The sequence below is a fragment of the Rhinolophus hipposideros genome (assembly GCF_964194185.1).
Source record: "Rhinolophus hipposideros genome assembly, chromosome: 8".
NCBI classification, from domain to species: domain Eukaryota; kingdom Metazoa; phylum Chordata; class Mammalia; order Chiroptera; family Rhinolophidae; genus Rhinolophus; species Rhinolophus hipposideros.
The window spans coordinates 59375940-59403727 of NC_138054.1; the positions used below are offsets into that span (position 1 = coordinate 59375940).

At 36.2% G+C, this 27788-nt stretch overlaps 1 pseudogene across 1 annotated transcript; it reads left to right on the forward strand.

The window, feature by feature from the left end:
• Positions 1-914: 914 nt before the first annotated feature.
• Positions 915-26904, forward strand: LOC308501515 (phosphorylated adapter RNA export protein-like; annotated as a pseudogene). The gene is made up of 4 exons: positions 915-938; positions 3419-3538; positions 3710-3832; positions 25754-26904. The product of its transcript is annotated as a phosphorylated adapter RNA export protein-like (transcript).
• The last annotated feature ends 884 nt before the right edge of the window (positions 26905-27788 follow it).

The window sequence follows — 27788 nt, forward strand, 5'->3', positions numbered from 1 at the left end:
ACTCTGCACTCACCCTAATAGCCCAGGGTCAGGTATGAGACAAACATGAACAATCTCTACATTCCACACCCTGCTGAAATTATTCCAACTAGCCAATCTTAAACCTGCTTACCATGCCCCACCCCCATTCCTTTCCAAAGAAACCAAAATAGAGGCCCACGATTCCCCTCTCTCCCTCTGCCTCTTGACCAAACCTGGTGCTTGCTCTGAGTGGGTCTGTGTGGCATGCTGTTTCTCTCCAAGGAACTCTAAATATAACAAACCGTAAAACTCTTTCTGGTTTCTCTCTTTTGATCTGCATCTGGCCTCACCATATTTTGTTCAAAGTAATATGGTTAAAACAAGCATCAATAATAGTTGTCAATGGGCTCTATATTGTATCATAGACAACTATTTTCTTTTGTTTAATTAAAGTTTATTGAGGTGACAATTGTTAGTAAAGTTACTTAAGTTTCAGGTGTACAATTCTGTAATGCATCATCTATATATCACATTGTGTGTTCACCACTCAGAGTCAGTTCTCCTTCCATCATCATATATTTGATCCCTTTTATCTCCATCAACCACCCGCCGCAACCCTCTGGTAACCACTAAACTAAATTGTCTGTGTCTATGAGTTTTTGTTTCTTCATTTGTTTGGATAGACAACTATTTTCTGTTACTTTGGAGCTGCCACAGTCAGCAAAAGCTATGGGTATGTAACCCCAACTACAGTTTTATTACAGCACAGTTCCAATGAGGCATTTATTCAGCCAATATGTGGAATATGTGGACCGGAAAGTTACCATCTGATATTTTATTATCAACAAAATTCTATTCTTAAGGTTGATTTTTTAAAATGAAACTATTAATAAAGAAAAACCTTTCAAATAATTTAAACTACCTTTTGAAGAGATTATTTCAAAGGAGTAACCATGCTGGATAAGCAAGGCAATAAGGTAGAAGTACTAACTGAAATATAACATAAAAGTATATACACAAATGAAGAAAAACACTTTCCTCGCTTGCTACCATCTCTTGCACTCTGCTAAAAACTTTTGGCATTAAGAGATGACTATATGGAGATTACACAAAAATTGACCTATATGCAAGAAAACTTGACACATTGCGTATGTCAAGCCAGGAAATGTTAAATTAAACAATTTAATAAATGAAACTGCCAGCATAGTTATAATACTTGATTTTTATTTTTTTGGTTATACTGTGATCCCCATCAGGAAGTATAATAGTTTATTAGCTGAGATAGTGTTGGGGTTACTTTTTAAATATGCTATTTTCACAAGCATCCTATTATTTGTACTAGAAGTAAATCTAGGGGTAGCATAGCAAAAGCAGTCTAAGAAACACTAAATAGGGTTGATGACATACTCATTTAATGGATTCCACTTTGCCTTTGTTGATGTTTCCTATCTTACCCCCAAGGAAGAGCTCCAAAATCATTACCACTTGAAAGGGGAGAGGTTTTACCCATTATCTTTTTAACGTTAATATTCCAATGACATCACACCTTATCTTAGATGTAAAATAAATCCAAGATTGATAGTAAATTAGGGTGTACTTCTTACTAAGAGCATTAAGTATCTATAACTAGACTAAGTTTTCATCATAAAATATGATGAGTGTAAGGAATCAGGCTAGGAATTTCTTCTAGGTAATGGGACAGTTGACAGGTAGGCATCCAATTAAGCATGAATAGAAGTAGAATAGAGGAAACAGGCGTGTGTTCCACAGTTAGAGTGGCACCACAATCAAATATTAATGCACGCTAAAAAATGTAAAAAGGGGTGTCTAATTATTATTGCACATTATCACATTAACATATTAAAATAATATTTTTTATTGGGTTAGGACTTAACATCACTCTAGCTATAATCTCTAATTATTATTTCTAGTTTACAAAGAAACTAAGACGTAATGAATGTGTTAGACATCATCAGTGCCTTGCCCATATCCCCCTGACCCACCAGGCTACCTGCAGCTTCAATGGCAATTCCCATTAATGCAAAGCCAATGGGTTCCTATTTCAACCATTTGTCTTTCTGCCTGAGGGTTTTCTCTTGCAGCAGGAACATACTACTCTAGGGAAGGCCTGTCAAGGGAAGTAGCAGAGAGTTAACACTCCCGAGTATCCCTCAACCACCGACGGAAGGGAATTAGTAGATAAATATCCCAGTTTTTAAATAACTCACTGGAATAAGTCTGAGTCCCAGTCTATGTAGTCTCTCCAAGGTTTACCAGTAGAATTGAGTTCCCATGGCCCTCAGTGGTAACCTGCTCAACTAACACACTTTTTATTGGCTTTCTTCCCTTCCTTGTCTCACTTCATCACCATGCTTCACAGAGAATCTCACAAAGAACGAAATAAAGTTCTTTCTAACCCAATCTTTGTCTCCAAGTCTTAGTTGTGGGGGAACCCAGTTTAAGATAAAGAAGTTGCTTTAAGTCATATATAGCTAATAAATAGTGAGCTTAGGTCCATTTGACTATACATAACTCACATTCTATTACGAGTGTATTTACAAGTATACCACATCCTCACTTGTTTTGAACTTTCTTTTTCTTATTCCTTAGGCACATTAGATCATTAGATAGACTCACAATAAAATTTATGGGCTGCATAAACTCAGAGAAGAGTGGGGATATAGAGGTTCAAGAGTAGAATATTAATTTTGAATACACATTCTTGACAGTGAAAAAAATGAATTGCATTTGGAAAAACATTTGATTGTAATATGTAGAATTGGTTGCTCTTGTACATGGTCTATGCTTTATTCTTTTGTAGGGTTCAAGAATAGATATTACTTTGTATCCTGAAAGTGTTTACAGTCATTACCATTATAGCTCCTGCAAAGGTAAGGTCCTACAGGAAGGAGAGGCTCTTGACCTTTACCTTAATTAGCACGTGGTAGGAAATTTTCTTTCCAGAAACTGTTCAGATATAAGGAAGGGGGGAAAGGATTGCCTCTTTTTTCAAAAGGCCATTTTGGAAGGCCCAGAATAGAGCAACTTTTTCAATTTAGAGTCACCACTTTCTTCATCCTTTTAAGAAAATTCAGGCCCTTTCTTACAAATAGGGCGAGGGGCTCCTCACTGCAAGCCAGAGGAGTCAACTAAAGCACAGGCTCTTCCAGGAATTCTAGGTCAGAGAGGAAAGTCATTGATTCGCAATCTCCAAAGCCCAGCGAGTGCCAAAGAAGCGAGAGAAAATGGGTGACACGTCGATAACTCAGACCTCTAGCAGGAGACTACCAAAGCCGCCAATCTCCATAGAAGCGAGAGAAGCAGGACATTTTTTCCCAGAGGATTAGAAGCTTGCTGGAGCTGCAGGAAGGATGGAAGACAGACAATCTGGCAAAGGCAAGTGAGGAGTAGGAGACCAACAAGGCCACCTGCCACAGAGGTGCCGCTCTTTGGACAGCCTGGTGGTCAGGCACGCGCTCAGTGCTTCTGCGACTGGAAACGAGCCAGGCAGCTGGAAAGGGGAGACTCGCAGGCGGAAGTTGGGCCTAGCAGGCAGGTGGAAGCCAGCGCCTGGGCGGTAAGCATTGCAAGATGCATCCTCATTCGGAATGGTGGCTCAAGTTGGCCCCAGCCCCGAGCTGATGTAATCTGAGGCAAGGGGACCAAGCTTTCTGCTGTGCTTCCGGCGGGCCCCTTCAAGTCAATTGCTGCAGTTCTGCAGTTCCTGTTCTGGCTTCTTTCTTTTCAGGTAACCCTCTTCCATAGCACACCACACCCCACGGTGTGTCAACCTCTTCCAAGTCCCTGTTTTGGGGAGCTTGGCCTTTGTCCTCCACTCCGACCTACCACCACCACCACCACCACCACCCTGGTGAGAATGAATAGCCCTAACCTGGATTTCCCCAGGGCACACAGTATATTTTAGTCACTTACTATTAGCGTTTAATTCAGCAATGTGTAGTAGGTTTATTTGTGCATCCAAGCCCGGAAAGAAATTAAAGATCAAAAGTTTGATTTGGGTTTTTGCCAACTTTGGCATATTAATTTTAAGTAATTTTTTTCAAGCAACACGTAGCAATGAGCAGCTGTATGTCAAATCCTGAGGAAATGAAATACATTTTTTGCTCTCAAGGAGCTCCCAAGATACGGAAAAATACTCGATTCAAGTATTTCAATACTTCATATATATTAAATTCAATGAGTACTTATTAAACATCTATTATGTATTAAGCGCTGTTCTAGGTTTTGGTCATAGGAAGTTGAATCAATCTTCCTCCTAGAGATTTGAGCTCACAGTCTTGGTGGGGGATAGGGACAGAGCACAAAACATCTTTAAAGGTATCAGATAAAACACTGGTAAATAAATGCTACTACACAGATTCAGAACAAGTGGGAGTATAGGAAACAATTTTATGTATGGAGGGAATTGGAAAGGCTTTGTAGAAGAGGCAATATGTGAAGTACACCCTGAAAGAGGAGGGGTTATGTTTATAGGTGGAGTTCTGGCTTAAGGTTTGTACATTCCAACAGATCTCACTTGAGGACTTTGCCCCATTTTTCTCTTACTTTCTCTTGCTTTCCAATCCACTTTGCCTTCGACCCACCTAGTCCTTGTTCTGTTTTCTTGGAAATAGCCTCGGTCAGGGTTCTATCACTTGCAAATGATAATTACCTCTTACTAAACAACTTATTTCAAGACAATACTTGTAAAGAAAGAATTTTCATTTTTTAAGAATTTGTTTTAGTCAAGTCAACAAAGCACGGTCCCTGTGGCCCATCTGCTAGAACACAAAAATAGCCTCACTATGTAGAAACAGATGTTTAAAATTGTATTCATTAAAAAGAAGATTCCACCTGTAATAGAAAACAGAAAGTGGATGCAAAAGGAATGTTGTAAGCTGATGGTACTTGCTGTTGCTTTCCATTCCCTTGGGAATGTATATTTGTGGGTAAATTCTCTCTAATGGGAATATGCTTCTGGTTTTAGTCTCTACTGATATGGGTTACTAGTTATATTGAAACACAATCACTCTAGCTTCAGTAGGAGGGTAGCAGCCATGAAAAAAAAAAAAAGAAAACCTCTAGGATGAGTACCTTCTTACGAGTATCAATAAACAAAGTTATCTTGGGCAGAAAATTAATGACTATCCTATATTAGTAACAGAAATGAACATTTACTGGTTACCTTCTATGTCAGGTGCTTTACTGTGCATCATTATAAGAACCCTATGAAGAAGATATTGTCCTCATTTTATAGATGAGGAAATTGAGACTGAATGATATATTAAATAACATGCCCAAAGTCACAACTACATTGAAACCCAAGACTCTTAGGTTCCTAAGCCAGCATACATTTTTCACGACTGTCTTTAGAACAACGGAGGCACATAGAGGTTAAAAATCCTGCTATCAAGTAGAATATCTGGGATGTAAATCCAGTTTTGTCTGATTTCAGAGTCTATGCATGTCTATATACTTTGGGCCTTTGCTTCCAACTTCATTTAGCCCCATTTATGGCATGGAGGAAAAGAAGAGAACATCTAGTGAAATATGCAGAGTTCTAAGTTATAATTAGCAATCCCAGGCTAGCATTTAGTAACTATAAACAGTTCAGAAAAATATTATACAGACTGGCTAAAATAGATGAATCAGTTTAGCATATATGTGAAATGTAGATTAACTTCTTTATCACTTCTTAAACCATATTTTCGTTAATCCAATAAGTATTTGACCACTTTGTGTGAGACATAGGCTCAATCAGAAAAATGTTCCTGTCTTCATGGCGTTTACATAGTGGTTGGAGGTAGAGGCAATAGACAAGATAAATATAAATCAAAATACGTTGCACATTAGGTTATAAGTGTTAAATAAAAAAGTAAAATAGAGAATGAGGATAAGAAGTGTGTGGTAGGAATTGTTGCAATTTTAGGTAGGGTGGCCAATGAGGACCTTACCTGAAGGTAGATAAAAGATAGGAGGCAACCCAATATCTGTGAGGAGTGCATTCCAATAGATGGAATATCAAGTACAGAGGCCCTGAAGCCAGCGAGGCAAGAACAGAAAATGGGAGAGGTAGATAGCATTGAGGTTGGAATGATAAAGAGAGGGGGTTCGAATAATGAAGGGCCTTGTTGATGTAAGAAACATCCAAACCTGTAAAGAATTTTTATGAGAGTTTATTTGAGCCCAAACTGACAATTGCTGGAAAGCAAGATCTAAAATACTCCAGAGAATAATAGATTTTGTTTCTTTTATGTATTTGAAATTAAGGAAGATTACATGAAGGTGGGAGAAAGCAAGGCTGAGATTGGATTACAAGATTATGTGCTTTTTTAAGGGTGGTTACCTCTTCAAGGAATATTAGTTTTGGCATTTCAAAGGTGTGTTAATATAGATGCACAAGAACAAGGCCAGGACTTGCTAAAACCTTTCACTAAACAAGTTATAGGCCTGGGATGTGACTACCCACCTTGATCCGCCCAGTTAGGAATTTATAATTTATTACAACACCCCTTTTTCATCCATAGCCTTATGGGTCACAATAAGGACTTTGACTTTTCTGAATAAGATGGGAATTGTTGAAGGATATTGAACTGATGATGAGTAATTGATTACCTTTTTGTGTGTGTGTGTGTGGTAAAATACACATAACATAAAATTTACCATCTTTACTATTTTTAAGTGCACAGTTCAGTAATATTAAATAAATTCACATTGTGCAGCTATTGCCACCATCATTCCCATAACTCTTTTGATCTTGTAAAACTGAAACTCTATACCTATTATACAATAACTACCCATTTTCTCCACCCCCTAACTCCTGGCAATCACCATTATACTTTCCCTTTTTATGATTTTGACTAAGTATCTCACATAAGTGGAAACATATAGTATTTCTTTTTTGTGACTGGCTTATTTCACTTAGCATAATATCTCCAAGGTTCATCCATGTTGCAATATATTGCAAAATTTTCTTCGTTCTTAAGGCTGAATAATATTCCATTATGTGCATATACCACAGTATCTTTACTCATTCATCTATTGATAGAAACTTAGGTTGTTTCTGTATCTTGGCTATTGTCAACAATGCTGCCATAACAATGGGTTTACAGACATCTCTTTGAGATCCCACTGTCAAATCTTTGGGATATATACCCAGAAGTGGAATTGCTGACTCATGTGATAATTCTATTTTTAATTTTTTGAGGAAATTTCATACTGTTTTTCACAACGTCCTACCAACAGTGCTCAAGGGTTCCAGTTTTTCTACATCCTTGTAAACACATGTTGTTTTCTGTATTTTTTATATTATCCATCACTGGGTGTAAGGTAGTATCTCATTGTACCATGATTTGCATTTCCCTAATGGTCAGTGATGTTGAGTTCTTTGCATGTGTTTATTGGCCATTTGTATATCTTCTTTGGAGAAATGTCTGTTCAACTGCTTTGGTCATTTTTGTACTGAGTTGTTTGTTTTTTGTTGTGGTTGAGTTTTAGGAATTCTCTATGTATCCTGGATATTAATCCTTTATTAGATATATTATTTGTAAATATTTACTCCTATTCTGTGGGTTGCTCTTTTACTCTGTGAATATTATCTTTTGATGTACAAAAGGATTGGTTTTAATTCTTCCTTAAATGTTTGGTAGAATTTATCAGTGAAGCCATAAGTTTCAGGGCTTTTCTATATTGGGAGATTTTGATTACAAATTCAATCTCCTTACTATTTATAGGTCTGTTCAAATTATCTGTTTCTTCATGATTTAATCTGGGTAGGTTGTGCGTTTTTAGGAATTGTCCATTTCATCTAGGTTACCCAAAATTTTTAGGTACAATTGTTCATAGTACTACCTTACAATCCTTTTTATTTCTGTAGAATCAGTAATAATATTCCCACTTTCATTTTTTTATTTTAGTAATTTGAATCTTCTTTATTTTTTCTTAGTACATCCACCAAAAACTTTGTCAATTTTATTGATGCTTTTCAAAGAACCAACTTTTGGCTTCGTTGATTTTTTTAAAAATTAAATTTATTGGGTGACAATGGTTAGTTAAATTACATAGGTTTCAAGTATACAATTCTATAATATATCATCTATATATCACATTGTGCATTCACCACCCAGAGTCAGTTCTCCTTCCTTCACCACATATTTGACCGCTCTTACCCTCTTTACTATCCTCCCTCCCCCCTTACCCTCTGGTAACCACTGAAGTATTGTCTGTGTCTGAGTTTTTGTTCCTTTGTTTGTCTTGTTCCTTTGTTGCTTTCAGTTTTATATCCCACATATCAGTGAAGTCATATGATTCTCAACTTTTTCTGTCTTATTTCACTTAGCATAATAATATCAAGATCTATTCATGTGTTGCAAATGGCACTATTTAATCGTTTATTTTGGCAGAGTAGAGAAGTTACCACGGATGACACAGAAACACAAAGGATCATCCAAGAATACTATGAGGACTATATGCCACCAAATTCAATAACCTAGAAGAAATGAAGTTCTTAGAAACATATAGTCTTCCTAAACAGAATCATGAAGAACTAGAAAAATCTAAACAGACCAGTCAACAGTAACGAAATTGAATCAGTTACCAAAACCTTCCCAAAAGCAAAAGTCCAGGACCAGATGGCTTCTCTAGTGAATTCTACCAAACATCAAAGAGGATTTAACACCTGTCCTCCTTAAACTCTTTCAAAAAATTGAAGAAGAGACAGTACTCTCTAACTCATTTTATGAGGCCAACATTACCCTGATACCAAAACCTGGTAAGGATAACATGAAAAAAGAAAATTATAGACCAATATCTCTGATGAATACAGATGCGAAAATCCTAAACAAAATTTTAGCAAATAGAATACAACAATGCATTACAAAGATTATACATCATGATCAAGTGTGGCACATCCCAGGGGCACAAGGATGGTTCAATATATACAAATTGATCAATGTGATACACCTCATAAACAAAAGACAAAAACCACATGATTATATCAATAGATGTAGAAAAAGCATTTGACAAGATGTGACATTCATTTATGATTAAAGCACTTAATGAACAGGGTATAGAAGGAAAATGCCTTAACATAATAAAGGCCATATATGACAAATCTTAAGCTAATATCATAACTAACGGTGAAAAACTGAAGCCCTTTGCTCTAGGTTCAGGAACACGACAGGGCTGTCCCCTGTCACCACTGCTATTCAACATAGTATTGGAAGTCCTAGCCAGAGCAATCAGACAAGAGAAAGAAATAAAAGGCATCTGAATTTGGAATGAAGAAGTTCAATTGTCACGTTTTGCAGATGACATGGTGCTTTATATACTTTTTGATTTGATATTGTCAGAGCTTGATGTGTTTTAGTATGTCTCCTCTAATATTTGAAAATTACCTTTATGTTTCATTCTACCTCAGAAAAATTAGATTCAAAATAAGTGGTTCATAATCATTGAGTGATTAAACTTAAATTTATCAAACATTTTTGCTTTTAAAAAAATCTACTCTGTATCAATCCCCATCTTTTAACAGATCTTGACATTAAATCAGTTTAAAATTACAGTAGCATACACACACATTTATATATATGTAAGTATACATATACATACACTATAAATAATAAAACACATCAGACTAAAATATTTGGTGTATTCACAATCTCCTGGTCAGTTTAAACTTTTACGTAAACAGTTAATGCAGAAATATTTTAAAAGAAAAAATAATCATGCTGGAGCTGGTTCAAGACTTTACTTATATAGTTGAAGCCTTTTGAAGAAGAATGAGGAAGATTACTTGCCAACATTTTATTTTATTTACTTAAACTTCATGTTAAAACTTTCACTTGCTTTTTGTTTTCCCACAAATACATTCACTTTCCCCATTTCCATATAAATGTTTGCACAGATCAGCTATTTGCTGAAATATCCACAAGATGGTGCCATGGTTAACATGTTAAGATGGAAATTTGAGAATTAGAAGGGGAAGTTTTTGACACACCATTATATATGAGAAAATTACCATCAAATTTTCATTTATTTGCTATAATAACTCATTTATGCATTTCAGATGTTCAAATTATTACATTTTAATATCAAAATGTCTTATTCTTTGTAAACATATTTTTTCAAAGGGAATATTAAATGAAATGATATTCAAAGTTGCAAATAAGGACATTACAAATTAATGGATATGTTTTTAATGATCTCTTGCTCACTCTTTACTGCCAAGATGAAGGATATCCAAATGGCATCCCATTAACGAGCATAAGTTAAATTTATATGCAGGTCAGGTCTTTGCTATGGACTGAATTGTGTCATCCCCTCTCCAAATTCATATATTGATGACTTAACCTTCAATGTGTTGGTATTTAGAGATGGGACTATGGGGTGTAATTAGGTTTAGATGAGATTATGAGGGTGGGGCCCTCATGATGGGATTAATACCCTCATGGGAGAGACACCAGAGATCTCTCCCTCCCTCACTCCCCCACCCTTCTCTCTTCACCATGTGAGGACACAGCCAGAAGGTGGCTGTCTGCAAGTCAGTAAGAGTTCTCACCAGAAACTGTACTAACATCCTGATTTTGGACTTCCAGCCTCTCGAACTGTGAGAAAATAAATGTCTGTTGTTTAAGCCACCAGTCTATGGTACTTTGTTATGGTAGGCTGAGCAGATTAAAATAGTCCTTAACAAAGATAATTACCAAAATTACAGAAAACAATTATTAAAAAATAAAACCTATGTACACAGTAGATGGAAATTGATATTGCTAGTAATAGTTAACTATTGTTTATAGTTAACTATATGTAATTGTTAATATTTAAGGCAATTGCAACTTACCATAGCTGTAGTAATAATGGTTATGTTGATGAAATATCTAATATAATCAGTTTAAGGGAGTGGTCTGAAGGAAGAATTTAGAGGAAAGCTTGATGAATGGTGGAGAGGATTTCCAAAATAGCCACAGGTTTACAGCAAGAATACATTGAAATTTAAGAAAGCAGATAAAGAGGGAAGCTAGGAAATGGATAAAAATGAAGTGAAAAACCTGACTGTGGAAAGAGGTAGCGTGAAAATGTCTCTAATTGGCTTCCCTACAAACATCTAAAAGTTATTATTTTAAAAAAATTTTCACTAATCTCATCTCTTTGCATTTTTGTATTATGGTGTGCAATTATTATTAATTAGCTCTGCTTGAAACCTGAAGTCTTCTTTGATCCCTAGTTTTATATTTGACATGACTTATCCATCACAAGATTTTGCCAGCTTTTCCTCTATGTAATAGATCTAATATGTTTTCTACCTCATTTCTGAATTACTTAAAAAAAAAAAAACTCACAAAAACCCTGAATTACTTGTTTAAAAACTTATATACTCTCCCAGATTTTAACCAAGTAGCTTATTTCCAACATACTCTATTGCTTAAGAATTACCTTCCATAAATTCTCTTTTGGTGACCTAACTATTTGTAAATCTTGTTTCCTTTTGGACTTATTCTGAACTTTTCAGCACTTCAGTTACTGCTTCATTTCTTTCTATAGTCATTTCTCTTTACTCATCATCAAATTTTATGTTCATTTAATGCAGAAACACTGGTAAAAAAAAAAAACCCTGTGATGACTATGGGTAATTGATATCTTTTTAAAAAACTTGTTTTGAAATAATTTAAAACTTAAAAAAGAGTAGCAATTCTATAATAATACATCTATATATTTTAAATTTATTGGGGTGACATTGGTTAGTAAAATTATGTTTCACACTTGAACCTATAATTTTACTAACCAATGTCACCCCAATAAATTTAATAAAAAATTTAAAAAAGAGTAGCAATTAGTTCTAAGTTTTGTATACCCTTCATTCAAATACACTATTTTTTAATGTTTTGCTATCCTTTCATTATTATTTTGTTTCTTTTGTTGTCTACACACATACATATATGCATTTTTTTCAATTTTTTTATTGTGGTAAAATACACTTGAAATAAAATTTACCCATATTAACCATTTTTAAGTGTATAGTTCAGTAGTATTATAAGTACATTTATAATGTTGTACAACATTCTATAGAAAGCTATCCATCTTCATAGCTCCTTTTATATTGTAAGACTGAAACTTTTCATCGTTAAATGTGTTAAATGTGTTAAACAATGACTCCACATTTCCTCTCCTCCCAGCACCTAGAAACCACCATTCTACTTTCTGTCTCTATAATTTTGAGTACTCTAAGTATCTCATATAAGTATAATTGTACAGTATTTATTTTTTGTGACTGACTTATTTCAATGAGCATCATGTCTTCAAGCTTCATTCATGTAGCATATTTCAAAATTTCTTTCCTAGTAAGGCTGAACAATATTCCATTGTATGTAAGTATCACATTTTGTTTACCCATTTATCTTTTGATGGACACTTGGGTTGCTTTCACATTTTAGCTGTTGTGAATAATACTGCTATTAACATTGGTTTACAAATATCTCTTCAAGACCCTGTTTTCAATTCTTTTGATTATATACCCAAAGTGGAATTGTTAGATCATATATACATATATAAGATATATATCATATGTATAATTATACATGATATATATGATAGATATATATAATTTTCTGAGTCGTTTGAGAGTGAGAGTTGTAGACATAATGCCTCTAAAGACTTCTGTGTGTATTTCTTAAGAATAAGAAAACATCTGCTTAAATACCCACAATACAATTACCAGATTTAGGAAATTCTACATTGATGCATTTGTATTATTTAATGTACAGTCCATATTCAAATTTTGGTGGTTGTCTCAGTAATGTCCTTATGGCATTTTTTCCTTCATCCAGGATCCAATCTAGGGGTACACATTGCATTTGTTGCCTTGTGTCCTAAGTTGTCTTTAATTCAGAATGGTTTTTCAGATTTTCTTTGACTTTCATGATATTGATATTTTTGAAGAGTATAGACCACTGGTTTTACATAATATCCTTTGATTTGTGTTTGTTGTTTCCTCATAATTAAGGTTATAATTTTGGCCAAATACTACATAATGATGATGTCAGTTTGTCCCATTACATTTGTTATATTGTCAATTACATTGTTGGTTTATTTTTTCTTTAATACTTTTTAAAAAAATCAGTAGATGTATGTGTAGTCTCTTATTTCCTCTTATTTCTTGAATAAATGGTAGCATATTATATTTTCTCTTATTACAGTTTGCTTTTTCATTTTACAGTATGCCCAGGAAATCTCTCCATTTCAGCTCATACAGATCTTCCTCATTCTCTTTTACAGATGCATACGCTTTCATGTGGATGCATTATAATTTATTCAACCAATCTCCCATGTGTGAGTGTTTAGGTTTTTCTCACTATTCTGTAATTACACATAATGGTACAGTAAATAAACTTGTACATATGTATTTTCATATTGTTAGAGATGTATTTTTGAGGGTACATTCTTAAATATGGGACTGCTGGTCAAGGAATAAATACCGGGGTGCCAAAAAACTGTATACACATTTTAAGAGATGCTATCTATGTATTACTTTTCAAAGTTGAATTGAATTACAGTAGCAATGTGTAGTATGACGTTCACTCAAAATATGGCATTAATCAAATGAATGCTAGCGTCACCATGAGACTGGCAAGACAGTCAAAGAAAATGGCAGAAGCACAGTTGTTTGAGGAGCACAAGATCACTTTGAAGTGGTATTTTAATTCGAGAACATTGTGGAAGTACAACAACAATGGAGGCATGAGTATGCAACAGAACCTCCAACATGCCTAAATATTGCATGCATTTGTGATAAGTTTGAGATGCATGGTGCTGTGTAAAGAAATTGAAATGGCATGCACAGTGATACAAGTGAACACTTTGGTCAATGTTACTCAAGCAGTGGTTCGCCATAATCATAAGTGTCTGGACACTGATGGCCGCTACTTGGAGCACATCTTAGAATTGCAGACTTGTATTCATCTTTTGTTATCAGTATATATTGAGTATTACAATTTTAATACAGTTTTTTTCCTTTCTTAAAATGTGTATACATTTTTGGCACCCTCTGTATATACGTAACTTGTTAGGTATTGCTATATTCACCTCTATAGGGGATGTGTGTTTTTTTTTAATTCCCATCAGCAATATATGTGAGCACTTGTTTCCGGAAAGCCTCACCAACACAATGTGTTGAAAAGCTTGTGAAGTTTGGCCAATCTGACCAGTGAGAAATGGTACCACTGTGTAGTTTTCAGCTTGAAGGACTTCCTTTAGTATTTCTTGTATTGCGGGTCTACTAGTGATGAGGTCTGTCAGTTTTTGTTTATCTGGGAATGTCATGTTCTTCAATTTTGAAGGACAGTTTTGCTTGATGTAGAATTCTTGTTTGACAGTCTTTGTTTTTTCAGCACCTTAAATATGTCACCCTCATGACTTCTGGCCTCCATGATTCTCATTAGAAATGAGCTCTTAATCTTATTTAGGATGTGTTTAACCTGATGAGTTACATCTCACTTACTGTTTTCAAGATTCTCTCTTTGTCTTTCAATAGTTTGATTATGAAGTGTCTAGGTATGGAATTCTTTGAGTTTATTCTACTTGGAATCCATTCTGCTACTTGGATAGGTAGGTTAACGTTTTTAATCAAATTTACGAAGATTTTGGCCATTATGTCTTCAAATATTCCTTCTGCCTTTTTTCTCCTTTTCTTCTGCCCCACTTTATGCATATGTTCTCTGAGACTCTTCATTTTGTTAATTCTTCTTTCTTTCTGTTCCTCAGACTGGATAATGTCAATTATGCAGTCGCATATGCATAATGGTATATGTGTATAATGCGTAATGGTAGTCCCAGGAGAAAAGGAGAAAGAGAAAGGAGCAGAAAAAGTAATTGAAAAAATTATGGCCAAAGACTTCCTAAATTTGATGAAAATATTAATCTATGTATGCATCAAAAAGCTGAATAGACTCCAAACACAGGCTTTGACAAGCCAGGCTATGGTTTCTTTGGCAACACAATTTCCTAAAATAGGTTTCTGATTTACTTCCAGACAGTTCTATCTGCTAATAATCCCGTGTTTCCCCGAAAATAAGACCTAGCCAGACAATCAGCTCTAATGCGTCTTTTGGAGCAAAAATTAATATAAGCCCCGGTCTTATTTTACTCTAATATAAGACCGGGTAATATAATATAATATAATATAATATAATATAATATAATATAATATAATATAATATAATATAATATAATATACCAGGTCTTATATTAATTTTTGCTCTCAAAGACGCTTCAAAGCTGATTGTCTGGCTAGGTCTTATTTTCCGGGAAACACGGTCTCAGTCCAAGTTGTTTTCTCCAGAATAATTTACTTATATTCCTTTGCCTGTACAAGACCCATCCCTTTCTCATTTAATGTCAACTATCTTAAGTCCATTTACATTAATAACAGGCTTGGGTGAGAGGACATCACCCTTAATGTAGTCTTTGAAGCTGGTCTAGATGTCATTTTCAGGAAGAGATGTGTTTTAATTAATTATTTTTGTGTGGGGTCTTTTGGTTTCTACTGGATTCAGAAAGAGCTGTAAGCACTTATTAATTTATTTTTTTATTAAGGCAACATTGATTTATAACATTATGTAAGTTTCAGGTATACAATTTTATAAATCGACATCTGTATGTAGCACATCTTGCTCACCACTGAAAGTCTAGTATCCATCACCATACAGTCGAAGAAGCCCTTTACTTGTTTTGCCCTCCCTCTACCCCACTTTCCCTCTGCTAGTGAACAATATGCTTGCTTCTATAAGTTTGTTTTTGTTTTGTTTTGTTTGTTCATTTATTTTGCTTTTATATTCCACATGAGTGAACTCATATTGTATTCTGTCTTTTTCCATCTGACTTATTTCACTTAGCATAATACCCTCAAGGTCATCTATGTGGTCACAAATGGAAGGATTTCACCTTTTAGTATGGCTGAGTAGTATTCCATTTTGTATGTATAACACATCTTTATCCATTCATCTATTGATAGGTATTTTGTTTGCTTTTCTTAGCTATTGTAAATAATGCTGCAATGAACATAGGGGTGCATATATATTTTTGAATTAGTGTTTTCATATTCTTCAGATAAATACCCAGAAGTGGAATTGTTGGTTCATATGGTAGTTCTACTCTTAATTTTTTGAGGAATTTCCATACTATTTTTCATAATGGCTATTTACTAATTTAAATTCCCACCAGTGTACAAGGGTTCCCTTTTCTCCACCTCCTCTCTGACACTTGTTGTTTCTTTTCTTTTTGATGATAGCCATTCTAACAGATGTGAGGAGATATCTTATGGTTTTGATTTCCATTCTCTAATAATTAGTGATGTTGAACCATCTTTTAATATGCTTATTGGCCATCTGTGTATCTTCTTTGAAAAAATGTCTATTTAGATTCTCTGCTTAATATTTAACCAGGTTGTTTGGTTTTTGTTATTGAGACGAATGAATTCTTTATATATTTTGGATATTATCACGTTATTGGATGTATGATTTGCAAATATCTTTTCCCATTTGGTATGTTGTCTTTTAGTTTTTATTGACAGTTTCCTTTTCTGTGCAGAAGCTTTTTAGTTTGATATAGCCCCATTTATTTCTTTTTGCTTTTGTTTCTTTTGCCCTTGGAGTCAACTCCACAAAAACATCGCTATGATCGATGTCAAGAAGCTTATCAACTACGTTTTTTTTTCTATGTATTTTGTGGTTTCAGGCCTTACATTAAAGTATTTAATCCATTTTGAATTATTTTTTTTGTGTATGGTGTGAGATAGTGGTCTAGTTTTCTTCCTTTGCACGTGGCTGTCCAGTTTTCCCGACACTATCTATTGAAGAGACTTTCCTTTTTCCATTGTATGTTCTTGGCTCTTTTGTCATAAATTAGTTCTCCATTCATGTGTGGGTTTATTTCGGGGCTCTCAATTGTATTTCATTGATCTGTCTGCTTGTTTTTCTCCCAGCACAGTAGTGTTTTGGTTACTATAGCTTTGTAGTATAGTTTGAAGTCAGGGAGTGTGATCCCTCTGGCTTTGTTCTTTTTTCTAAGGATTGCTTTGGCTATTTGGGCCTTTTGTGCTTCCATACAAATTAGGGATTGTTTTGCTCCACTTCTGTGAAAATGTTGTTGGGATTTTTTAAATTAAAATTTACTGGGGTGACAATGGGATTTTGTTTGATAAGGATTGCATTGAATCTATACATTGTTTTACATAATATGAACATTTTAACAATGTTAATTCTTCCAGTTCATGAGCATGGAATATCTTTGCATTACTTTGTGTTTTCTTCAATTTCTTTCAATAGTGTTTTATAGTTTTCAGTGTACAGGTCTTTCATTTCCTTGGTTAAATTTATTCCTATGTATTTTGTTGTTGCAATTGTAAATGGGTTTGTTTTCCTAATTTCTCTTTTGGATTTTTTTGTTATTAGTATATAGAAACATAACAGATTTTTGTGCATTGATTTTTTTTACCCTGCAATTTTACTGTTTTATTTGTTTGTTTGTTTATTTATTTATTTAAGTATTAGTTTCAGGTGTACAAAGCAACATAATAGTTAGATATTTAAACCCCTCATAAAGTGATAATCCACCCCCCTAAGCTACTACGCCTCTGACATCTTATATAGCAACTATCTTCCCTATGTTGTACGACATATCCAGTGACTATATATACCTATATATTTAGTTACAGTTGGCATTCAGTACTATTCTACTTCAGCTCTTTATTTATTTATTTTTTTAAAGATTTTATTGGGGAAGGGGAACAGGACTTTATTGGGGAACAGTGTGTACTTCCATGACTTTTTTCCAAGTCAAGTTGTTGTCCTTTCTATCTTAGTTGTGGAGGGTGCTGTTCAGCTTCAAGTTGTCCTTTCAGTCTTAGTTGTGGAGCGTGAAGCTCAGCTCCAGGTCCAGTTGCTGTTGCGGGGGGCGCTGCCCATCATCCCTTGTGGGACTCGAGAAATTGAACTGGCAACCTTGTGGTTGAGAGCCCACTGGCCCATGTGGGAATCGAACCGGCAGCCTTTGGAGTTAGGAGCACGGAGCTCTAACCACCTGAGCCACCGGGCCAGCCGTACTTCAGCTCTTTAGATGTGCAGTGCATTGGTCAGGCATCTACACAGTCTATGACATGATCCCTCTGATAAGTTCAGTGCCCATCTGGCACCTTACATGATCTTTACAACATTGTTGCTTATATTCCCCATACTGTATTAATGATCAATTTATGTTTCTTAATGCCTTCACCTTTTCCACCTTGACCCCAACCCCATTCCCATCTATCATCCTGATTAATCTAGTACTTATCTGTCACCATACCTAGTTATTACAACATTGTTGACTATATTCCTTATGCTATAACCTACATCCCCATGACTACTGTATAATGCCCAATTTGTTCTTTATCCCTTCCCCTTTTACCCGTCCTTAACCCCCCTCCCATCTTAAAGAAGTCCCTCTAAGATTCCTTGTAATACTGGTTTGGTGGTGATGAACTCCTTCAGCTTTTTCTTGTCTGGGAAGCTTCTTATCTGTCCTTCAACTTTGAATGACAGCCTTTCTGGGTAGAGCAATCTTGGTTGTATGTCATTGCTTTTCATCACTTGGAATATTTTCTGCCACTCCCTTCTTGCCTGCAAAGTTTCTGTTGAGAAATCAGCTGACAGTCTTATGGGGGCTCCCTTAGATAACTAACTGCTTTTTTTCTTGCTGCTTTTAATATTCTCTCTTTGTATTTAACCTTTGGTGTTTTAATTATGATGTGTCTTGGTGTCGTCATCTTTGTGTTTATCTTGTTTGGGACTCTGTGCTTTCTGGGCTTGTATGTCTATTTCCTTCACCAGATTAGGGAAGTTTTATGTCATTATTTCTTCAAATAAGTTTTCAATTACTTGCTCTCTCTCTTCTCTGTCTGTTACACCTATAATGAAAATGTTGGTATGTTTGATATTGTCCTGAAGGTCCCTTAAACTCTCCTCAGTTTTTTGGATTCTTTTTTCTTTTTGCTGTTCTGGTTGGGTATTTTCTGTTACCTTTGTCTTTTACATCGCTGTTTGGATCTTCTGCTTCATCTAATCTACTGTTGATTCCCTGTAATATATTCTTTGTTTTCTTTATTGTATCCTTCATTTCTGAATGGTTCGTGTTTTTTGTTTGTTTGTTTCCATCTCCATTTTGATGAGATAATTGAGCATTCTTATAACCGGTTTTTGGAACTCTGTGTCTGATAGATTGCTTATCTCTGTTTCACTTAGTTCTTTTTCTGGAGCTTTGTTCTGTTCTTTCATTTGGGACATGTTTCTTTGTCTCCTCATTTTGGCTGCCTCCCTGTGTTTGTTTCTATGTATTAGGTAGGGCTGCTATGTCTTCCTGTCTTATTAGAGTGGCCTTATGTAGTAGTTGTGCTGTGGATTTCAGTGGCTCAGTCTTTTTGGTCATCTGAGCCATGCACTCTAGGTGTGTCCCTTGTGTGGGTTGTGTGTGCCCTCCTCTTATAGTTGAGCCATGGTTGATAATTGCATGTCAGTGTGAGGGACTGACCCTTGGGCTCTCTGGTTGTGAGGACTGGCCTTGACTACAGTGCAAAAGTTGTTGTGCAGATCCTACAGAGCAGGATTTGTCTCAGCAGGACTCTGGTGCTTGCCCAATCTGCCCCCTGGGTGTATCATACTTGGAGACAGCTAGGTGATTCTCCAGCTTGTTTTGAAACTGGCTACTGGGGGCACCAGCCCCAGGACCACCTTGGAAGGGATCAGCTGTAGGTCTAGCTCAGCCACAGCTGATTCTCCAGCCGGGGACACCTCGCGGAAGCCAAAAAGAAATCTGTAGAAGTCTGCCTCCCATGCTGTGCTTGGAAGCACCTTGAGAGGTCAAGTCATGAACCAAGGCTGGCTGCTGCTAGTGCCAGCTTAGTGCTGCTCAGCCAGAGGTACAGGACATGCTCAAGCCAGATGCTGCTTGTCTGGGTCTGTGACCCTTTGAGAAACCCTAGGAAAATGCAGTTTAAGCCAAGGCAAGCAGTTTGCATGAAAAAACCACTGAAAGCAACCTGGGTGTGCCTGAAAGTTGGGCTGGGCCAGGTCTCAAATCACCAGGGTGGGGCGAACAAACTGCAGAGATTCAGAAATGGTGGCTGCCTATGTTCGCTTGCCAGGAAGGGGGAGGGCTCAACAAAGAAACAGTGGCCTTCACCAGCTGCCCCGTCCGGGAGAAAGCTGCCTCTCCAGCGCTGTCCCGAGCCAGACAACTCATTTCCCACCACTCCCCACCCTGCACCCCGTATGTTCCTCCGCCTTTCCAGCTGCTGCCCCAGTGCTGGTGCTCAGAGCGAGTGATTCCACTGGTGGGTAAGTCCACAAACAGTCCCTTTTAGAGGAGCACCTGTGAGTGCAGCCGCACTGTCTCACTCAGTCATAACCTCCGCTGTTTTTCATAACCAGAAATTATGGGGACTTCTTTCCCTAGCACTGGAATCCTGGGCTAGGGTGGGACTGATATCTCTAACTCCTTTAGGGGGTGGAGGGTCTCCCACAGCTGAAATAGCCCTCCTGATCTTTAATGTCACACACGGGTGTGGGACCCGCCTGTGTTACATCCCTGACCTTCCTACCAGTCTGGCGGTGGCTTCTTCTGCAAGTCTGTAGTTGAAAGGCTTCAGTTCAGCTTGATTTTAGGCAATTGTCAATAACGCTTGTTTTGTAGATTAGTCATAATTTTTATGTGGTTGTGAGAGAATGTAAATACAGCATTTACCTACTCCGCCATCTTGGTTGTCCTCAGGATATTTCATTTTTAATGTCATAAAGAGCATTCAGAAAAACCTCTTTGTACAAGTATCTTAGCATAATTGACCTATTTTCATTTTAAATATTTGCTCGAAGTAAACTATACATGCAGCAAAGTGCTCAGATCCTTGAGAACACAGGCTGACAAACCTTCACAAATCTGTTTTGTTGATTATTTCTAATACTTTTTGGTGGAATCTTCAGGGTTTTCTATATATAAAATCATGTCATCCACAAATAGTGACACCTTTACTTCTGGAAGAGAAGTCTTAATTGAAGAAGGTTGAGAAAAATCTGGAGCAATATACTCTTTTGTTTGGAGGAATATAAGCAGTTGGAGTTTTCCAACACAGCTGGGTATGAGTCCACTTAGATTGTTGTCCCCTGGCAGAGAGAATCTCTCTTAACAGAACTGAATTCTCTTTCATCTCTGCTTGAAAATTGGCCAATACTTGACTGAACAGATTTCATTCTTGTCATATCTTGCTGCAAGCAGCAAGGAACAGCCAATGCACACTACATCTTGGTATTTTCTAACAGCTTCATCTAGAGCTCCAGGTTCTGTCAGTACATAATTTTACTTTCAAGGTGTCAAGAGATAACATTTTTACTGAGTGTTTCACCACAGCATATGAAGATAATTAACTTTCCAGCATGCAATTGTTTCCTTTTTATCTACTGCCAGACTACTAAGCAAATACACATATTTAAGCCATTTTGTTATAGTAGTGTCACCCATTTCTGATGTTAAATACTCCATCAGTCAGAGTTTGGACCAGATAACAGAAACAACAGTAGATATTTTAAGCAGTAAGGAATTTAATACAGGGAATTAGGTCCTCACAAAATTTGGGAGGTCCTGAAGGAGCAGCTTCTTGAATGATCATCCTGAAATTACTATCAGAATAAGTCTGAAATGATACACTTGGGGACAATTACTGAGGCCAGTGCATCTGTGCTTTAAGAAGCTGTTGCCAATAAAGAAGCTGTTGCCAACATCTCTTATACCCATGAAGGCAAAGAATGATTGTCTAACACAGCAAACTAGAGATTACAAACTAGAGATTCAGATAGAGAAACATTGTCATTTCTTCATTACTCACAGGGTAATAGACACTGCAATGTTTTTTCAGAAAGCTGAAGATTTACAGAACTTGCTTTCAGCCACACAACTAATTGATGTCTATCTTACTTTCGCCTTTCAAATCTCACTTGGGGATATCCTATTTGTAGGAATCTGATTTATATTCAGAACCCTAACTGCAAAGGAGTCTAGGTGATTTTTTTAAAGCTTTCCAACCTCCCCAAATATATGAAGAGAAAAATGGAGGTTGAGAAAATTATCCAAAATATCTACCATAGTCCATTAACATGGCTAATTTCAATAATGTTTCTTTACGCTACTAAACTAACTTCCATTTGATCATGTTGCATTTTTAATACACTGTAGGATTCAGTTAGCTAATATTTTGGATTTTTACACGTATTTTCATAAACAAAATTGTCTGGTAAATTTCTTGTGCTATCCTTATTTGGATACTCTGTCAAGGTTATTCTTGCCTCAAAAAGTATTAGTGCTCCCTGTTTTCTATTTTCTTTCTTTTTTTTTTTAACCTGGTATTAAATAGCACTGAATTAACAAGAAAGCTCTTCTTTCTTCAATTTCTATTTTTAACTCTTCTCATTGTATCTAGATTGAAGTCGCTACTTGATTCTACTTTGTCTTTAAACCTTCCTAATCCAGTCTCCTTTTTAAAAAATTTTATTAAATTTATTGGGGTGAAGTTGGTTGGTAAAATTATATAGGTTTCAAGTGTACAATTCTATAATACATCACCTATATATTGCATTGTGTGTTCACCATTCAAAGTCAAGTTTCCTTCCACTACCATATATTTGACCCCTTTTACCATCTTCTGTTACCCCCCCCTTACCCTTTCCCTCTGGTAACCACTAAACTGTTGTCTGTGCTATAACGTTTAGTTTGTTTGTTGCTTTCAGTTTTACATCCCACATATGAGTGAAATCATGAGACTCTGGAATTTTTCTGTTTGACTTATGTCGCTTAGCATGGTACTCTCAAAATCCATCCGTGTTGTCACAAATGGCACTATTTCATCTTTTCTTTTCTCTTCTTTTTTAATTTATTGGGGTGACAACTGTTAGTAAACTATTTCATCTTTTCTTATGACCAAGTAATAGTCCATTGTATATACGAGGTATGATCAAACAATACAGTGACTATTTAAATAAAACAAGATTTATTACAGTAAAAGATACATTGCCATTAATTCCCCTCAAAATACTTCCACTCATTGACACACTTATCCCATCATTCTTGCCACTCCCTGAAGCAGTTCTGGAAGTCCTCTTCGTTGAGTGTTTTTAGTTGCACTGTTATGGCTGCTTCGATGTGCTGAATCATTTTGACTTTGGGCAACAGCCAGAAGTCACATGGTGCCAGATCCAGTGAATAAGGTGGATGAGGACACACCATAATGTTTTATTTGACAGAAATTGCTGAACCAGAAGTGATATGTGACATGGAGCATTGTCATGATAGAGGATGATGTATGGCACACTTTAAAACATACTTTCTCTCAACTGTAGCTCACACCCCACTGACTGCACTGAACAAGTTGAAACTTGTCACACACTGTTACTAAGGTTCAATGCACTGCTTCCCATATTGAAGTTTCCTGCCTTTCCATTGGGTGGCACTCAGTAGTAGCATTCACCATATTTTGTGATTACAACGGAAAAGCTCCATGTCACACATCATTTCTGGTCAAATAAAAATATTATGGTGTATCCTCATCCACCTTATTTACTTGGTCTGGTACCATGAGACTTCTGGCTCTTCCCCAGTGTTAAAATGACCATGAATCAATTCAGGACATCGAGGCAGCCAAGACAGCACAACGAAAGAGGACTTCCAGAACTGCTTCAGAAACTGGCAAGAACGATGGGATAAATGTGTCGAAAGCAAGAGGGAGTATTTTGAGGGGGATTAATGGTAATATGTCTTTTACTGTAATAATTTTTTTAATTTAAACATTCACTATATTGCTTGATCATACCTCGTACTTACAAAGTACACCACGATAAGTCTGGTAAACATTTGTCACCATACATATTTATTGTGATATTACTGACTATATTCTCTATGTTATACATTACATTCCCATGACTAATTTTATAACTGGCAACTTGTTCTTCTTAATGCCCTTCAGTTTTTATACCTATCTCCCTCACCTTCCTCCCATCTAGCAACCATCAGTTTGTTCTTTGTATGTATGAGTTTGTTTCTGTTTTATTTTGTTTGTTTGGTTTTTAGATTCCACATATAAATGGACTGAATTTTTATTATTTGGTGACAATTTTTCCTTGCAGTACTTTGAATGTGTCATTCCATTGCCTATTGTCCTCTGTCATTGCAGATGTGAAATCAGCTGTTAGTCACATTGTTGTTTCCTTATACTTGATAAATCTCTTTTTCTCTTGCTACTTTCAAGATTTTCTCTTAGTACCTGTGGTTTTTCTGAGTTTCTTATAAGCTCAAAGTTAATGTTTTTTTCTTTTAATCAAATTTGGGAAGGTTTCAGCTATTATTCTTTGAATAATTTTTCTGTGCCTTTCTTCCTCTCTCTTCTACAACTTCCTCTACATGCTGGTACACTTGCTGTTCCACAGGTCTCTGAGGCCCTGTTAACCTTTATTCAATAATTTTGCTCTGTGTTTTTAAGTTTGGATTATTTCTATTGATCTAGCTTCAGGTTCACGGATTCTTTTTTGGCATTTAAATATGCAGTTGAGCCCATCTAATAAATTTTTCATTTTGATTATTTACTTTTCAACTCTAAGATTATCATTTGCTTCTTTTTAATAATTTCTATTTATATTGATATTTCCTATTTAATCATTCATTGTCATCACATTTTTCTTTAATCTTTAAACATGGTCCCTTTAATTTTTTAAACTTATTTATGATATCTGCTTTGAAGTCATTTTATGCTAAATCCAATATTATGATCACTTAGATTCAGTTTCCGTTGACTACATCTTTCCAGAGTATGTGTCCTACTTTTCTGTTTGTGTGTGGATGTAAGCAGCCTAGGCTAGAACTCCACATAGTCTTACTATTCAGCAGTTTTTCAAGAACACTTCTCAATTTGTTATTTCCCTTTCGTCTGTTTCCAGAGCTGTGAAATTGCTTTTAACAATTTTGTCCAGTTTTATAGTTGTTTTGTGATGAAATGAAGTATCAAAATTTTCATTCTGCCACATCTAGAAGTCCTTCCCTCTTACTTCTGTATTTTTAAAAATTTAAAAAATAAATAAATAAAATTTAAAAAAAAATTTTTATTGGGGAACAGTGTGTTCTTCCAGGACCCATCAGCTCTAAGTCAAGTTGTTGTTTTCAATCAAGTTGTGGAGGATGCAGCTCACTGGATCATGTGGGAATCAAACCGGCGACATTGGTGTTATGAGCACTGCGCTCTAACCAACTGAGCCAATCAGCCACCCACAAATTCTGTATTTTTAAATATTAAATATCAAAGTAAATATTATTGTTGTTGCTATTGTAGCTAACAGGTGATTTTTGTTTAGATTTATTTCTGTCTGTTTATATATATTCATTTCTTATGTGTTGTAGACTACCCTGCTGAGATCATTCTTCCTATTCCTAAAATTAATTCTTTAGGAGATTTTTAGTTTAGGTTTCTGGTAGTAAATCTCATAAATTTTGTTCATCTGAAAGTATATTTTTTAAAATACCATTTTTTTTTGAAATACAATTTTGCTATACAACTTTAGGTGGTTATTTTTTCTGAGCACTTCTAAAATATTATGTCATTTCTCCTGCTTCCATGATTGCTTTTGAGAGGTCTTCTCTCTGGCCCTACATATTATTCTTTTATAAGTGACCTGTCCTTTTTTGGCTACTTTAAAAATGTATCGTTTGGCCCCATGATGGAGCTGGAGGCTAGGGGCATGGGCAACTTTCCCACTCAAATTCCGACATGATGGTGGCACCTAATGACAGGCCACTGCAGGTGCTAAAAGCACTAGGGGGACAGTGCAGTGAGGCCCTTCCAGGATGCTATAGCAGCGTGTTCACCAGTATCACATTATCATAGAGTTGAAAGCGTGGATTCAAGTGAAGAGAGTTTCTCTGATTTAGATGGTGATAGCTCTCGATGGAAACATGAGTGACAGAAATGTTTTAACTACTCTCCTCCCCCAAACCAGAGCCTTGCAGTTTGACCAGAATAGCCAGAAATCACCCTTTGCTGGAGGGAAGAAGGTTAACAACATTTGAGGTGCTGTGCTGCAGGAGTAGAACCAAGATGCAGTGGCCTCTGAACTTGGTATCTTGGAAATGAAAAGCACTATTGACAAAAGCAGACAATTTGAGACTTACAATTATTTGCTCGCTAAGAATCTTAAGAGGAAATCTCAAGAACATACAAAAGAATTAGACAAAGAGCTACATGAATATATGCTTGGTGGCAAGAAAACCAGCTCAAAGGAAGAGGAAAATGGGCAAGGTCGTCTCAAGTGGAAACAATCTGTCAAAGAGACTAGGGGACAGACTAGAAATGAACTATAAAGCCAATATGAGATCACAGAGGATGATTCTCAGGAGAAAGTGGCTGATGAAATTTCTTTCAGGTTTCAGGAACCAAAGAAAGATCTGATAGCCTGAGTAGTGAGTATAATTGGAAACAAAAGGCAATTGAACTTGATGGAAACTGCAGAAATTGAACAAAATGGTTGCCTTTTTATAAAGAATGGTGGTGGAAGAAGAACACCAAATGGAGATTTCCTGACTCTCCTGGAAAACACTCCTAGTATCAGTGAGGAGCAAATTAAAGACATTTTCTACATTGAAAATCAAAAGGAATATGAAAGTAAAACATAGCTGCTAGGAAGAGAACACAAGTATTAGGAAAAAAAGATGAAACAAGCTATTAAAAGTCAAAATTTTCAAGATGATGACACATCAAGAGAAAGTTTTTCAAGTGACAGAAATGAGGCCCTGACCTCTCTTGAATGACGAGAAGGACATGGAGAAACAAAGTTGGTAGCAGAGAAAGCCATTGAGGTTGATCATTCTCATAATTTGGACATTTTTTAGTACATTTTAGTACATTTTTTAGTACATTTTTGAGGAATAAACCTTTCTAAAATAACATTGTAATAAACCATTTCTATGGAGATTGCTTCATTTTACTGTGCACTGATAAACATGAAAATCTGGAGAGAGAACTATTTTCTTGTTTTAAATAAAACTTGAGTATGTGGGGAAATGAATTCGATTGATATAAATATTTAAAAATGTCTCATGCCTGACAGAATACATAAAAAGTATGTAGCAGAGGATTTAATTTCTCAATCTGTTGCATGTGCTAATGATTACTAGGTGATAATCAGTTTTGTCCAGGTCAGTATAACATGTCATTCAAAAGTTTGTTTTCTTTTTCATTTTTTTTTTAAAGATTTTATTGGGGAAGGGGAACAGGACTTTATTGGGGAACAGTGTGTACTTGGATTTTTTTCCAAGTCAAGTTGTTATTCTTTCAATCTTAGTTGTGGAGGGTGCAGCTCAGCTCCAGGTCCAGTTACCGTTGCTAGTTGCGGGAGGTGCAGCCCACCATCCCTTGTGGGAGTCCAACTGGCAACCTTGTGGTTGAGAGGACACTCTCCAACCAACTGAGCCATCTGGGAGCTCAGCAGCAGCTCAGCTCAAGGTGCCATTTTCAATCTTAGTTGCAGGGGTCACTGCTCACCATCCCTTGTGGGACTCGAGGAATCAAACTGGCAACCTTGTGGTTGAGAGCCTGCGCTCCAACCAACTGAGCCATCTGGGAGGCAGTTCAGGTCAAGGAACCGTGTTCAATCTTAGTTGCAGGGGGCAGAGCCCACCATCCTGTGCGGGACTCGAGGAGTTGAACCGGCAACCTTGTGGTTGAGAGCCCACTGGCCCATGTGGGAATCGAACCGGCAGCCTTCAGAGTTAGG